The sequence below is a fragment of the Perognathus longimembris genome, chromosome 13 (assembly GCF_023159225.1).
Source record: "Perognathus longimembris pacificus isolate PPM17 chromosome 13, ASM2315922v1, whole genome shotgun sequence".
NCBI lineage: Eukaryota > Metazoa > Chordata > Mammalia > Rodentia > Heteromyidae > Perognathus > Perognathus longimembris.
Genome location: NC_063173.1, coordinates 26087547 through 26103811, shown reverse-complemented (window position 1 = coordinate 26103811; position 16265 = coordinate 26087547). Strand labels below are relative to the sequence as shown.

The 16265-nt window shown below is 39.8% G+C and overlaps 1 pseudogene; it reads right to left on the bottom strand.

The window, feature by feature from the left end:
• Nucleotides 1-2069: 2069 nt before the first annotated feature.
• Nucleotides 2070-4145, bottom strand: LOC125362176 (annotated as a pseudogene).
• Nucleotides 4146-16265: the final 12120 nt, after the last annotated feature.

Genomic DNA, 16265 nt, shown 5'->3' with positions numbered 1-16265 from the left:
CTTAAGATTACTTTATTAATGGCATTGTAAATATAACAAATACAGCCTACATAAGAGTATCAAACATTGTTCCTGTAAGAAGTTCAAGAGTACAGTTAGGGCTACCTTAAGAAATGTAAGGACTTTGGCTTCCACTATTACACCAGATGAAAAAAAAAATCAAGGAACAGTTTTCAATTCCTGCTATGATTGAACAAAACCATTTAGAAAAATAACATTATATTTAAAAAATACTCAAGTATTTTTGAAGGACCTGTTCTCTTTCTACCATACATACTCATACAAATTAGTAATCTAAGAAGTGGTTCTTCATCTGTATTAGGAATTTACTAAGTATTTGTTTAACAAGTGGACTGTATGGATATGATCTAATTTGTGCTTTTTAAAAAGTTCTTTTACATATATTTCATATGCACCTCATCCTAAAAAAATAAATCCTATTTTGATAGAAAGAAAAAAAAGTTCTTTTAATTAAGAACAGTAAGTAAACATCCTGAAGTTCTTGCTTTGTTCAAGACCATAAGCCTACAGTGATTATTATAAACTACACGTAGCCAAATTAATATGCTTTCATCATCCTAGTAAAAAAATACTATTGTAATACAGAACCAATTCTAAAATTAACAATTACTGGGCTTCACTTATTTGTGATAACATCGAGAAAAGGAGGCTGAGACCTTGAGGTTTGTATCTCAAATATCAAGTATTATCTTGGGGGTCCACATACCACCCCACCCCAGTAGACATTTTAAAACACTGATAAAACAGTAGCTGTAGCTTTTCTCCCTCTTTTGTTACTGTGGTGCTGAAAACACATTTCATAATCAGACCCCTGTCCTCCCACCAAAAAAAGAAACAAAGTAGGACCTTTTCATAAAAGCCATGAATTTGGAACCCCTTTTAAAGGTTAAACAGCTAAATAGTGTGCCTAATACAAGAGGAAAAACCCTTAGTGGGAGATAATAAGTAACCAAATCTGTGACAGATTTTAGCCTAGAAAAAATAGGTTATGTCCATTAAGCACTATAACAAAGTGCCTTTAAGAACTTCTTCTAAGCCAGGTGCTGGTAGTTTATACCTGTAATCCTAACTGTTCAGGAGGCTAAGATCTAAGGAAAGTCCATGAGACTCTTATCCCCAACTAACCACCAAAAAACTGCAAGTGGTGCTGTGGCTCAAGTGGTAGAGCACTAGCCTTGAGCAAAAAATCTCAGGGATAGAGCCCAAGCCCTGAGTTCAAGCCCCAGAAACAGCATCAAAAAACAAAACACTTCCACATGATAATGTAAATCTCATGGCTAAGCAGTCATATGGGGAAGAAGGGAGCCAGTTGATTTTGTAGGGGAAAGGTGAGGGGAGTAATTTAAATTTCAGTCTCCAATTTGACCTTAATGAAATAAAGTTGGATTAGTTATATTCACCTTTATCCATACAAAATCCATTATCAACTTATCATGAATAGTTCTAAATCACTACTCTAATTACATTAAAATTAAGCACATTAGTAAATTCTAGCTAGCCTAGAATTTTACCTTTAATTATTTCAATTGGCTCACTCATATTCAACAGATACTCCCTTTGACATTTATTGAAGTTTTCTTTTTTTTTTAAAGTCATTAAGAGTGAAAGCATATCACAGACTGACTCTTCTCACAGAAAGGTGCTGACTGGTGACTAAGGCAGCACTTGCAAGCAGAGGCTGGCTTCCTCAACTCCAGGGGAGGCCTCAGTGCTCATCTCACCGCTCTTGACAAAGACCTGTGCCTCCTGACCTTTTTCCAATTTCCCAAGTTCCTCTCATCAAAAAGGAAAACAGAAGAAGCTAAACTTTTACCATTCACAAAGTTCCGGCCCATATTCAAGAAAGGTCACAGTTAAAACACACATATTTGTTTACCATGGGCCCAGGAGAACTAAACATCCTTCCTATGTTCTTACGGAGAACAGTGTCTCAGATGTGAAAAAAACCACCTGGTGGGTTTTACCTGCAGAATCTCATCATCTGTAGAGCACAAGCTGGACACATCACCCACAGGGTCCCAGAGCACTCAGCCCCGCAGCCTCCGGCTTCAGTTCTTAAAGGCTCCACATTTACTGGCTTTAGCAATGAACTCCTTTAGCAGGGGGCCATCCATGTGCCAAAATGCTGCAGTTTGCGTGACTTCTGTCAAATGATTGATGCAAAACTTAAAGCAGAATTCTTCTAAATCCTCTGCGTCATATCTGACTGCAGCAGAGAATAAGGAAAAGGCATTTTCCACAGTAATTCCTCGCTTGATAATGTGCTGACAAAGTTTTTTCAGTCTGTTTTCACAGTAAGACGTTGCCAAGTCCAAAAGACCTACGGCGTCTTCAGGTGGCAAATCCACCGTGTCTGTGTAGAGGTACTGGAGAAAGGCACGATACACAGGGTAGGAAAACTGGTCTACGCGTCTATCACCTCCTTCATGTCCTCATTCCAATAGGATTGGAACATGGATCGAAAGTGCTCTCACCTGATTTTCAACACAGCTTTATGGACATGGATATATTTCCCAACAATTCGAAACTTCAGATCAGCAGTTTCTAGGCTATCAAATTCTTTCTTCAGTGACTCTGCAACTGTTAAAAAGTCTTCCTGCTCTACAGACAGGAGGCGCCATGAGACAGCAGGGGTGGCAAAGCACGCAAACACATAATCGGTGCAGGAGAAGTGGCTGAGGTGAGGGGGATGACCGACTGGCCCCGGCACTGGCCCCACATGTACACGTGTCCACCCTGGGTCTTGGCCGCAGACGTGTGGGTGGAGTGACAGGCTGCAATCTTTACTACCCTTTCTTTCTCCACCATGATGTGTACTGGGTTTAGCAGATTATTTTTATTGCCAGTTCCCAGCTGCCCGTATGTGTTAGCTCCCCAGGCATAGAGCAAGCCCTCATCTGTTAGTGCTAGTGTATGTGCATAACCACAGATGATCTAGTTCACACACACGCTGTGGAGAGCTGCCACCCTCACAGGAGTCAGCTGGTTGCCATTGTTTCCCAAGCCTAGCTGACCATTGCCATTGTAGCCCCAACCATACACCTCACCATTATCCAAAACAGCCATGGAGGAAGTCTGACCACAGGCAATGCCAACCACCCTCTTAATATGTAAACAACTTGTAACTTTTCTAGGAGTTGGTGGATTTGCTGTAGATCCTGATCCCACCTGGCCACAGTTGTTATAGCCCCAAGCAAATACCTCTCCATCAGCTGCCAAAGCTATTGAATGATGTGAGCCACAAGCTACTTCAGTCACCTGCTTGATCAAGAGATTGGTACAAACTTGAATGGGAGCAATGCCTTGATTGGTGGTCCCATTCCCCAGCTGGCTGTATCCATTGTGGCCCCAGGCGTAGACCACTCCCTCTTCAGTGCTAAGGAGAACATGGGGGCCACTCCCGTAACTAAGGCTTTTAATTTTCTTGCCACATAAGGCTTCCAGCTTCTTGGGTACAAGTGTGCTCTGATCTCCAGTTCCTAGACAGTTACTATAGTTGAGTCCAAACACGAACACCTCATCATCATCAGTGACATACAGTGCTTCATTGGCTGAAGTGCCAAAGACACATGCTTTCCGAATAGATGAGATTTCCGGAGGTGAAAGCAGATTGAAGATTGGCCACTTTCCTACATCCACCATGACTCTGGCTTCAGTTTATTCCTTATAAACAAGCCATCTCTGCTTTGGTTAAATGAGCCACTCTTTCCCCAGTAATGTGTCTGATACTTTCTATCTTCAGACCTTGGCTTTTCCTGGGAGGCTGGCCGGCCGCCGCTGCCGCCGCGCCTTCCGGCAAGTCCCAGATTCCAGGAGCGCGCCGCGCCAAGTGGCCCGCTTCGCCAGCCACTGAAGCGCTAGCGGACGCGGAAAGCCAAGAGGCAGCGCGCCGGGCCCGCCGGTCACGTGGTCGTGGCCGCGTCACGTGGGCAGCTGACACGCGCGTGCGCCCAGCCGCCGCCACCCTCGGGGCCAGACCTCTGGGCCAGACCTCTAGGCCCGGTTTTCGGGACCCCGGCCCGCACAGCTGGGACTTCTCTAGGCGCCCATGGGCCTCCCGAGGCCGGCCTCGGGCACACTGGTGGCTGCTGTCGGGACTTACGCTACCATCTCTCTGGAGACCCCGGGACGCGCCAGGGGCGGGCTGCTGCCCTCCTCCCGGGAGGGCTCCGCGGGGCAAGGGCCCTAGTGCATTTTTAATATTTTTAAATTTTTGCCTTAAAAATTTAAAGAGTAGAATTATACAAACCATTCTTTCAGACAACAATAAGATTAATCTACAATTCAGTTAGAGCAATATAGTGAGAAGTCCTCAAATATTTGGACATTAAAGGGAAAACAAACAAAATCACAGAAATTTAAAGAGAAGTTTCAAGATATATGCAACAGTGATAAAGACAATATGTTGGAAATGAACATTACAACTTGGGTGAGGAGGTGGAGGAGAGGGGAAAAAGGGAAAAAATGAGAGAGGGTAACAATTTTCGACAAGAAATGCACCTTATGTTTGTAACTGTAACCCCACTGTACATCACCTTGACAAAATAATTAAATTAAAAAAAGATATATGCAAAAATATACTCAGATTCATGAAAGTTAAAGTAAAACTTATGAAAATCTGTGAGATGCAGCAAAAGCAGTCCTTAAGGAAGACTTTATGTAATGAAACAGGTAAAGAAGTAAAGAAAGAACTCAAATCCATTATCTGAAAATCCACTTTAAGGAGCTTAAAAAGACAAAAATAAATAGATATTCACAGAGAAAGAAGAATGCTTACAAAACCTCAGCAAGTATCAATGATGAAAACAAGAAATCAATAGAGAAAAATGGTGGAATCAATGCATGAACATTAAAAGGTCAATCAAACCAACAAACCCTTCACCGGGTACAGAAAAGAGAAAGGTGACAAAAATGATTGGTATCAGGACAAGCTTACAGGTTCCACGGACATTAAATAAGTAAATAAAGAATATTATGAAAAAAAAATCTACCCCATGAAGTGTGCTAATTGTTGCTCAATTGTTGGACAAGATCTGACTTGTGAGCAACATAATTTTTCTACTCTCTAAAGAATTTCTTTGAGATCCCTAGCAAGGAAGTTCTACTGATAACAAATTTCCTCACTCAGAGACAATTCTTTTACTTCCTCAAATGGTTTCACTAGGTTCAGAGTCCTAGGCTGTAGGCTCCCCCCATCCCACTCACATAACACTTAATGCTCTTGTACTACATTTATCCTGATGACAAATTCTTTTCTTCTTTCTTTATAAGTAAGGATTTTTTGAGGCCATCCAAGACTGTTGTGTCTTTGATTCCTGCAATTTGAATGTTATATGTCTAAGGAATGATTTTGTAATTATCCTGCCTGGCATTTTCTGCAATTCTTGAATTTCTGATTTATCACAGATTCAGGTGAAATCAATTTAAGCCCAGCATCTATCTATGGCCTGTGCTGGTAAACTTACCTATTCAGGAAGAAGAGTTCTGGAGGATCCTGGTTTAAAACCAGCCTTGACAGAAGAATCTGTGTCACCCAATCCCTAATTAATCACAGGTGGGAGGCATAAATCAATGAGCACAACATCAACTGTAAGAAAACAAAGTAATCATGAGGGCCTAAGTTCAAGTCCCCATACTGGGCAAGAGGGAAAATAAACCAAACAAAAACAAAAACCCCGGGGCTGGGGATATGGCCTAGTGGCAAGAGAGCTTGCCTCGTATACATGAGGCCCTGGGTTCGATTCCCCAGCACCACATATACAGAAAATGACCAGAAGTGGCGCTGTGGCTCAAGTGGCAGAGTGCTAGCCTTGAGCAAAAGGAAGCCAGGGACAGTGCTCAGGCCCTGAGTCCAAGGCCCAGGACTGGCCAAAAAAAAAAACAAAACAAAAAAACCCCCAAATTTGAGGTAAGTTGATGATCCAGGAGAGTAAAATTAAGAAAGTCTTTCATCTTTTGTCTCATGCAGCACTTCTTGTCCATTGGAAGGAACATGAAAATAAACCTATTAAGGCTAAAACAAAATATACTACAAAGCAGGCAAGGGCCTGAAATGTTTTTCATTACACAGGCTCCCAGAAAAACTTCACACTGTCTGGCATTACTGACCAGCTGGCAGTATGAAGCTTTAACAATAATCACTAATTGAGAAAGTGACCCAGTAAGGTGGGGATGGGTAGAGGTTGAAAGATAGATGAGGAAGATAAAATATTTTGAAACATCTGGTGAGAAACATTATCTCAACAAACTTCACATTCTCATTTGCCGGTAGGTCCCAGGACAGGAAATCACAGGGTTGTCCTGTATCTTGATAAGAGACACTTGGGCACCATGATTCACTCAGGCAGAGTTTTCTCCAAGGCAGGGTAGTGCTCTATGAATATTGTCAACCCAGAAGGTTCTTCATTTCAGCAGACAGCACCTTACCATCCCTGCAAGAAAAATGTGGGAAAGGTAAGACTTTACTAAAAGCCCATCTTAAAAACTCCTGTGTCTTTCCTCTGCTAGTCCATTCCATGTCTTTTACTGGTGGTAGTTTCCTGAGAACCAACGGGGTCCAAAAGAAGACAGGAGATTTGAAGCTTCCTCTTGACAAGTTTGTGTACTGGAAGACCTGACACTAAAAAATTGACAAGAGTGAACCAGGAATTTTCCCTCTTGGTGGAACTTGTCCCCATCTATCCTTCATTTCAATCTTCCAAAGTCCTGAAATGATAAGAAATGTACTACTTTTCTTAATTTAGGAAAGCAAGATAGAATACAAAAAGTGCCTTCTCCAAACAAAGTGCTGGGAATAATCCAGTCATGTCTTTTACTCTTAAAATTTTCCTTTTCTTTGTATAATTGCCAGGGTTCTAGGAAGTAACAGATAACCTAAAATGGGATGGCTAAGGTTGGCTTAATTGAAGGGCAATCTGCTATTGCAGATAGGTTTAGAGAAAGTATATTTGATGATGAAATCATTGACTATCATGGAGAATGATGGGGATGTTAAAGGGAATATAATATCACTAGATATTGGGAAGGTAAAGTTATGAAAATTGAGCTAGCTAAGCTAGTTTTAGGAAAGATGCACAGATAGATTCTCCATCTTTAGTCCATTACCTGTTTGCAATATACTGGAGAGAATGAGGAGAAAAAAAAAGAAAAACCATTTTCTGTTCTCCACAGGGAGCAGGTTTGTCCCTTTAACTAAATGTTATCATACACCAAGCAAAAAGGGAAGTTCTATTGATATTGCACAGATACATCTCCTCTCAGAATGCAGAGAAGAGTAGAAAAGTGGGACATGATACATTGGCAAATGAAGAAATCTATTTCTTCTCACAGTCTCCCACCTTTTGTGTTTTCTGATATCTTCTCTATTTCAATGTCATTAGCTAAAATTTCTACTCTATTTCCTCTGGTTTGTTTGACTTCCTTTGTTCTTACATCCTTATCTTGTAGCATATCTTTAAAATAATCTCTTGCTTAGATTAAGCTACTTAAAAGTAGATATAAATGGCATTGTCCTCATCCTTTAGGAAAAATGATATGTCATTTACAGGAAAATAGATGGGCCTTGAAAAAATTATGTTAAGTGAAGTAAGACAGGATCAGAGAGACAAAGGACACATGTATTTGCTCATATGTAGAAATTGGCTCTAACTTATAATCATATATAAAAACATTTACAGGGTCATAGGCATATATATGTAAACATATCATCTCAAGTATGGCCTATGCAGTGGAGGTTTGCAATGGGGTAACTCCTTCAATAACTAACATGGGACATAATTGTTAGGAGGTGGGAGGTGGAGTAAAGGGGGCAGCAAAATGCAGAGAGAAAAGATACGCAAATACAGTCACATGTGAAAATGTAGCAAGGTAACTTGAGGTGATGGATAGGGTTGGAAGAGATAGCAGTAAACAGTGATCAAGATCATTGTACTAAAGGCTGATAGGTTTAATTGAAACCCTTTTGTACAAGAACGTAAAGATAATAAAAATTTAAAGCATTGAAAGTCAATAGTATTTATAGTATTTAAAACTGATGTTATTTGACAACAAAGAGACAACTGTGATCATAGTTTCTTCAACCATAAGGAAATTTTATTAAATTTGACTCTAAACTCAAGGATCCAACAACAAATTTTTGTAGTCATTGATATGTAGTCACTAGAAATTAATATCCTCAAGGGAATTTGGATTTGCATTTCTCTTTCTGTTATAAAATATCCCAATTATGTAAGACATGAACATTGTCACCCTTTACACACTTATTCTCCTTTACATTTCAAATCTCATGATACTCCAGTAGTGTTATTGGGAGCTCTTCACATAGTGAATGATGAGCTAGAGAATGTTGGAAGTCTTGGAATCTAAGGAGACAGAGATGGAGTGCACTTCATATTGATTGAGATGACTTTTGTATTCATCAACATGAGATTCTCCTAATGATAGGTGAGAATAATATTTATAATAGAAAGTCTCCTAAGATTATGTGCTAAAGCCTGGGGATATATTAGTGAACCACAACAAAAACTCAACAGATCTAGTTACTAAAGAGTTGATTTTAATGAAAGAGGGAGTAAAGAAAAATTAAATATATACTGTGGAATGTGCAATTCAAACTGTGTTCAGTAACACAAATAAAAAGATCAATGAGACCAAGGGAAAAGCATGGTCTTATTCACATTCAGACTCTCCTCAGGCCAAACAGGGGAATAGGATCTAAGAAAGCAACTAATATATGTTGTCAGTCCTTGGTACAGAGGTTCCTACCATCCTTCCCTCATTACCTCTTCGTCCTGTTTGAGCTGTGGGCATGCAGGATCAGTTGGGACCCTTTCAGAGGCAGGTAGAAGCACTGGCTATGAAGTGTTATCTGCGCCCCTTCATTCATCTCTTTTGTGTTCCCTGTTTCCTGGGCTTATTCCTTTTCTATTTCTAAAATCTGCAGATCCTTTTCTAACAAAACATGAAGGAGATCTAATCTAATCATACAGAGTATACTTTTCCAATCTTCTTTCCCCTTTCCAAGTGAGTTAAAGCTGCTGGGATCCTGAAAGGCAAGAACATCCGTGCAGAATTGTTACCTTCTCTACTTCTTTGCATCAAATCTGGGGCAGATGACTCAACTTCTGTTTGTTCCTATGTAAGATGGAAATATTAATAGTACATCTAGCAAGTAACTATTTATTGGATTAGTAGAACCTATCAATGAATCAATCATTCAATCATCTGCTACTGCTCACTCACTTCTGAGTATATTCTTGCTTTCCAGCTGAATTGTGTCTGAGCATCTCCTTTCTCATCCAAAGCCCGTCCTCAGTGGGGATGTAAAATATTCCCCTCACCAGAGAATTATGTAGTTAACAGAAATGTTTCATATTGTAAAGCGAATGCTATAACTAAAATCCCCGGGGTCTTAGGATACACATTTTACAGCAAGTTTATTACTAACTATTTAGATTGTTCCTAAACTGTTTCTGTTCAGTGTCCTTGCCATTTTTTCAAACTTTTATTTTCAAAATTTTTTTCTCCTCTAAACATTAGGAAACCGTCCTTAAATCTTTTCCCTGAATTACAACAGTAATGCCAGACACTGGCCCTCATTGGGGATAAAGATGAGAAGGGACCACTATTACCCCTCTCTACAGGTATAAGAGTTGGTTTTCTAACACACTAGTGGTATGTGAGGAAGTGAATAAATTATGTGAAATCAGGTTGTCTTTATTTCTCAACAGGTATATATTTCTTCTGGAGACTAAGTTTACTTAAACATTTTTGTGTAGCAATCAAGACAAATTTCCAACTCTCTTCACATCCCCTGTTCATTCCATCATTCATTTATTTTTTTGGGTTACACATTTCTTTTTTGGAGGACTATGCTGCCCTCCACTTGGACCTGGGCCCTAAGACACAAAAATGGATGAAATAAAACCTCTCTGGTTCCTACATCTACTGCAGCAAGAGTCTTTCACGATTCTAAATCATGCCATTATTTATTCCTGGTGGAAGAACCACTCTTATTTCCTGAGGTCATCCCGTGGGTCACACTGGGGAACCCCGTCCCCTTTTTTGCCAGTCCTGGGGCTTCAGTTCAGGGCCTGGGCACTATCCCTGAGCTTGTTTAGCTCAAGTGGTAGCACTCTACCACTTGAGCCACAGCACCACTTCCAGCTTTTTCTCTTTATAGGGTACTGAGGAATTGAACCCTGAGCTTCATGCATGCTAGGCAAGCACTCTACCACAAGCCACATCCCAGCCCATACTGAAGACTTTTGCATTCTCACTCCTGAGAAGAAATTTTTGTCTTGAGCTTCCAGTCAGGTCTCTGTTCCACACAGTCTTGTCCCGCACTTATATTTTCCTGCCTCCAGGGGTCATGACATGACAGTTCTACAGAGTTCTACAGAGTGGCTCTACAGAGTGTTCACATGTCAGTAACAGACTAACTTACAGTAAAGACAGTCCAAGCTTTCCAATCAGTATATAATGAGGCTTAATCTGAGTTTCAGAATCTCATGGCTTCAGTAATAACGTTTGCAAACTTCTGTTCCATTTCCTTCTCAATAACACAAGGATAGTAATTCCTATATCGCAGCGTGGTCCTGAGAATTTAAGCTCATGCAGCAGGCATGCAAGTCCTCCTGTGTGTGTTCTCAGGGTTGCCAGCCCAGGATTTCTGAGAATGGAGCCAACCATCACAGCCTGTAGGGCTAAAATCACAATGAATGGATGAGAATGACATTCCTTCATATTTTTAATAAGGAGATCCTTCTTGTGAACTTAATGTTTTCTTTCACCTTTGCTGAACTGGCAGGAAATGTGGTTGTGCTATGGTTTCTATATAGGAGTGCCAACACCCCTGTATGTATTTTCTCAACCTGGCTGTGGAAGACTTTTTTCCTTTGCTACAACATTATAGATACTATGATAAATCTCATCATCTCTTTCTATATAATGCACATCTACATTTTTGCCTTTTTTGTCACTCCTTGGACCTTGGCTACCTTACAGGCCTTCGCATGGTTAGTATTGAGCATTGCCAGTCCATCTTGTGGTCCATCTGGGGTCACCGTTTCCAGCTGAACCACATTTCCTATCACCTGTATCTGACTATGTGTCTGTCTCTGCTGCCAACATTCTGTGAGGGGACTATTGAGGCTTCCAGTTTACAGAATTAGATGATAATTAGTGTCAGATATTTGGTTTCATCATAAACCAAGCCTGACCATATGATATGTATGTATATATTTTAAATTTCTGGTTCTCTCTGAGTCTAGCCTGAAGCTGTCAAAATCTTCAGTTGCTCTAGAGGGTAGGGGTGTCAATGACTACTCCTTATGTGACCATCCTAGTCAAAATGCTGCTCTTCTATATCTCACATCTGCTCTTAGCAAGCCAGATATTCATATTATTTTAGGTTCAAACTGGTACTAGTACATTCTTTCAGAATGCTTTTTCTATTGGATGCTATCCTGTGTGAACAGCTGAACCAACCCATCATTTACTTCTATTTTGGACCCATTAGGTAGTGACAATGCAGACTTTCCAGATGGTTCTCTATACAGTTATGCAGAAAAGTCCCAAAGAGAAATAATATAAATACAGCCATCCTCAGGGAACCCTGGAGATGTGGCCATGATGGAGTGATCTGCTTTAAATGGGTAGATTTGCTTTCAGAGTCAACTTCTCCCAATCAGCTTGGGAAATTTTAACTTTTCTCATTCATGGACCCAGATCTTAAAATAGTAATAATCATCCTACGAGATAATAATCATCCTCTGAGACTTAAGTCATATATGGCCTCTGAAACATAAAATTTGCTGTAATATCTTTGGGACTGCCTTACTCAGGGCCTTTACCAACTCTGGTCCAGGACTCTTGTCACTTTTGGCAAGTCTTTCCTTCACCAGAAGGTTGAAGGTAAAGCTAGAAAGGTCTACATTTCTTTGATAACTCCACTTGAAAAAACAAATAAATGATATATTTTCACAACTTTCCCCACACTTTCCTACAGCTTGTCTCAAAATGGAAAGTATTAATTTCAAACTCATTCTAGAAGAATAGTCTTTAATTCTGGCAGGAATTATAAAGCTTCATCTCCTTAGCTTAAAATATTATGGAATAAATGACTTGTTAGACAAATAGAATGGATGCTTTTGTAATAGAAGCACGTGTTCAATCTCCATTTATCAGTTTTAAGTCACTATCTGTATTACTTCTACCATTTTCAAGTTAGTCAAGAATTAAGTGCTCTAACCAGATGGTGTCCACATACATCTAATGTAGTCTCACTATTTCTTGTGATTTCTTTCACATGTTCCTCTGTTAGAAGCGGAGGTGTCCCTTCCATTCCTTCCCCTTGGACTTTGCCCTGATTAATCCTAATTCTATTGTTCTCTGATTCTTTGTGGCTGGTTTAGTAAAGATTTAACAGTTTTGTGAAAGACTTTGTGTGTCAAATTTTTCTTTTTTATCTTAGGAGTTCACAACATTGACTTCACCCATTTTTTACACAGATATTTTAGATAATAATTCCATGAAATAGTATATTCATTTTAAATGACACATTCAAAAATAATCTTAGAATAATCTTTAATTAAGGAAAAATTAAGGTGTAGTGATAAACAACAATAAGTGTACATCAAATGTGTTTTGGCAAATGGATGTATCTAAGTGAACTAAAACCACAATGACCCATGGCCACCCTTAGTTATTTATTATAAAGCAATACCATTTGTTTGTGCTAGCTAGGTTCATTGTTGGCTATAAACAGACACATAGAACAGGGAGGTGGTCCAGATGGTGTGGGTTGGGGTGGGATGGGAGGAACTGATGTACAAGTGGAAACTGGGTAGATGACCAGAAACATCTCTGTGAGGATCCTGACTCAAAATGGCTCTAGTCTCTGGCTTCCCTCCCCAGATCTCATACAGGTGATCACAGGAGCTGTCCAGAACCTTGAGATGCTCCACTTCATCACTGGGCTTTACTCCAGAACCCCTAGGCTTCTCCTGATTTGTAGAAAAAGGAAGCATACACTGACATTAGGCTGAAAAAGCTCTTCTTCTTCAGTTTGAGTAAACCCTACAACTGTGCTTAGAAGAAAGGAAGAAAGGGAAAGGGATGTGTCAGAGAATAGGAGTTCCAATAAGAGCATTTGCTCTGAGTTAACATCCTTCTATTTCCACATGGAGTTACATATGCAACATTATGATAGGGTGCTTCCTTCAGAAAAAGGAATTAGATAGGAGATTCTGAAAACTGAGTGCAGGTAGATCTAATGATTGAACTTTCAAATGAGTCAACTAGACCAGCTAGAAAGTCTAGTCAACTAGATTTTCTTGCTGTGTTCTCGCTTTTAACCATTCAGATCTTTATCATGGAAGCGAGGAATGCTGCCTCTTAAATCCATGTAAGTAGCAAGGTGACACAAAAATATTGTTACCTAGAACTAAAGTTTTCATTGTTTTACTATTTTACCAAAGTTATTCTTTTTGGCATGTTTTAGAAATATCATGGAAGAAAATGTAAGATCAAATGGGAATACTTGAGTAGCACTACTTGATGTATTTACAAAGAGAAGAGTTAATGGAAACAGACACTGATGGCTGGTAAAGCATCCGTAGGCAAACAACAGTGAAACCTTATTCCAACTACTAGGCTTAAAGGGATAGGGGAAGAAGAAGGCATCATGAGAGAGCATAGTGCTATATACACTTCAATCATTACAAGTGTATAAGTGGGAAGGTAGAGAAACCCTGCTAGTGCTAACACATGGTCTCACATGGAGGGACCTAGAAGATGAAACAAAACTAATCCTTTTTTTTTCTGCCATCCTGTCTCCTGGTTTTGTGTCAGAAGCTTAAGTCAACCTTAGAGAAGGATAGGATCCTATTGAGGGGTGTCATGGAAGACACGTTTATTGGCTGTCAAATAGAGTAAAGGAAGGTGGAATAAAAATCCTTATGAAAAATGGAATCCTGGGGCTGGGGATGAGGCTTAGTGGTAGAGTGCTTGCCTAGCATGCGTGAAGCCCTGGGTTTAATTCCTCAGCACCACATAAACTGAAAAAGGGGAAAGTAGTGTTGTGGCTCAAGTGGTAAAGTGCTATCTATGAGCAAAAAGAAGCTCAGAGAAAGTGCTCAGGCCCTGAGTCCAAACCACAGGACTGCACACCCCTCCCCCCCAACAAAAAGAAAGGAAGGAAATGGAATCCTTTCTTCATGAATCATACCTTTTTACTTCCTGGGAGTTTACAATCTATTTACATTGAGTCACTTCTCATCTTATCCCCACCCCCTGTTTGCAGCTCCTTTTTCTATGGTCATTTATATAGAACATTTATAATATTATTGAAAATGTGGACGACAACAAAAGAAAACATACAATTTATTGGCTAGATATCAGTTTGGGTAACCCAATTAAGAATCACTATGGTAATGATCTCAACAAAAACTGCTTTAGAATTTTACACACTTTAAGCAGACTCAAGAACTTCTTCAATGGGCTGGGAATGTGGCTCAGTGGTAGAATGCTTGCTTAGCATGCGTGAAGCCCTGGGTTCAATTCCTCACTACCACATAAACAGAAAAGGCCAGAGGTGGCGCTGTGGCTCAAGTGGTAGAGTGCTAGCCTTGAGCAAAAGAAGCTCAGGGTCAGTGCCCAGGTGCTAAGATCTAGCCCCAGGACTGGCAAAAAACAAACAAACAAAAAAGAATTTCTTCAAATATGCTGCTCCTCAAACCCACAATGAGCTCCCTCAGCCTTGTGGGTCCCCTATGACTCTCAAACCTAGTGAAAACTCCAGACTGTTGAGAAGAAGAGGCAAGTAAGGGAAGAATAATCACTGTCTATTAATTCTGTGACTCTAGAGTTAGGCCAGTCCATCTGCTTCTCTCTCATTGGTCAGGGCCACAGGGCACCACCCAGCATCAAAGGAGACTGGGAAGTAGTATACATTATATGGTATATAACTCAGAAAATATGTAACTGAAAAGGAGAATGGATATTAAGAGTACTTAAAATCTTTCTAGCCCCATGATTGCCGCTCAGGTTCTATGATCATGTGAAGATTTGGGAGTGGGGGAAGGCTGGAGGGGTTTCTCAGAAATAAGGGATAATAAAACAGTAAAAAATGGAGCAAGGGTCCAGGACACATGCTCTTGTTGAAGTGATCTCAGGAAAGACTTTCTATCTATATAAACCTCATTTTTTTCATGCATTAAGTGAAGGTAGATGAATGTAACAGATGGATTCATAGCATTTAAGAGGAAACTTGAAAAATATTGAGCAAAATATCAAATACAAAAGTGCACAAAATGGAAAGAACCTTCTGCTTATGTAGTTTCAAGTTTGGATGAGGAACATAATCTTAGCCGAAAAGATCACAAACTATAATGTATCTTTAGCTTTTCCTCTCATGCCTCATTGAAGACAATCAAGCCTATAGGAGCTTATCTGTCAGAGTGAACATGATGGGTGAACTCAGTACTGGTTGCCTCTGTACCTCGAAGGAAGATGCATCCTCTTTTCTTTTCAGGATCTACTATTCAGCTGAGTGCTTTGGATTCTGAAATCATGGCTGTTTTTGTAAAGCAGAAAAAGCTCCTGAATTCTATTATCTGGACCCCATTAAGTTTTATCTAATTGTGTTTTGTCCTTTGAAATGGTCTTTCTTCCACCCTGTTCCTGTAGTCTGCTTATATTACATTTAATTACAGCTGGAATATTGACTATTACCTTGGGCATTATTTTTCTGCTTTTTCCTTATTCAGATGGTACTCCACAGTGTTGAATTCAAAGGGTTGGTCAAAAGAGTAGATAGACCTCAGGCAGTTGGGATAGGTTGAGATCCAAACTATATGAGACTAGGGACAAATCAATCTTATTTTTTTTGTTGGTTCCAACTGAGTCTTCTTTGAAATAAGAAAAACACTAAATGTTTTCAGATAGGCTTGAGAGATGATTTAAAAGAGAGAATGTCCAACAAGGTTTCAACAAACTGCTATTATTCATTGTGTGAACTTTCCTCTTTCTCCATTTGATATCTCTATGAGCATCTCTCTTTGTAAGACTAACACTGCAGTCTTTATACTCTCCCACTCAGTATTTTCTTTCATATAGAAGTTTTCATTAGCAAAGAAAGTCTACTGAGGATATCCTGGGAGGAAATGGAACATATTGAAACGGGGTAGAATTATATCATATACTCTGGTTTATTAAAGTAGGTGGCTGATAAAGGAGAACACCAC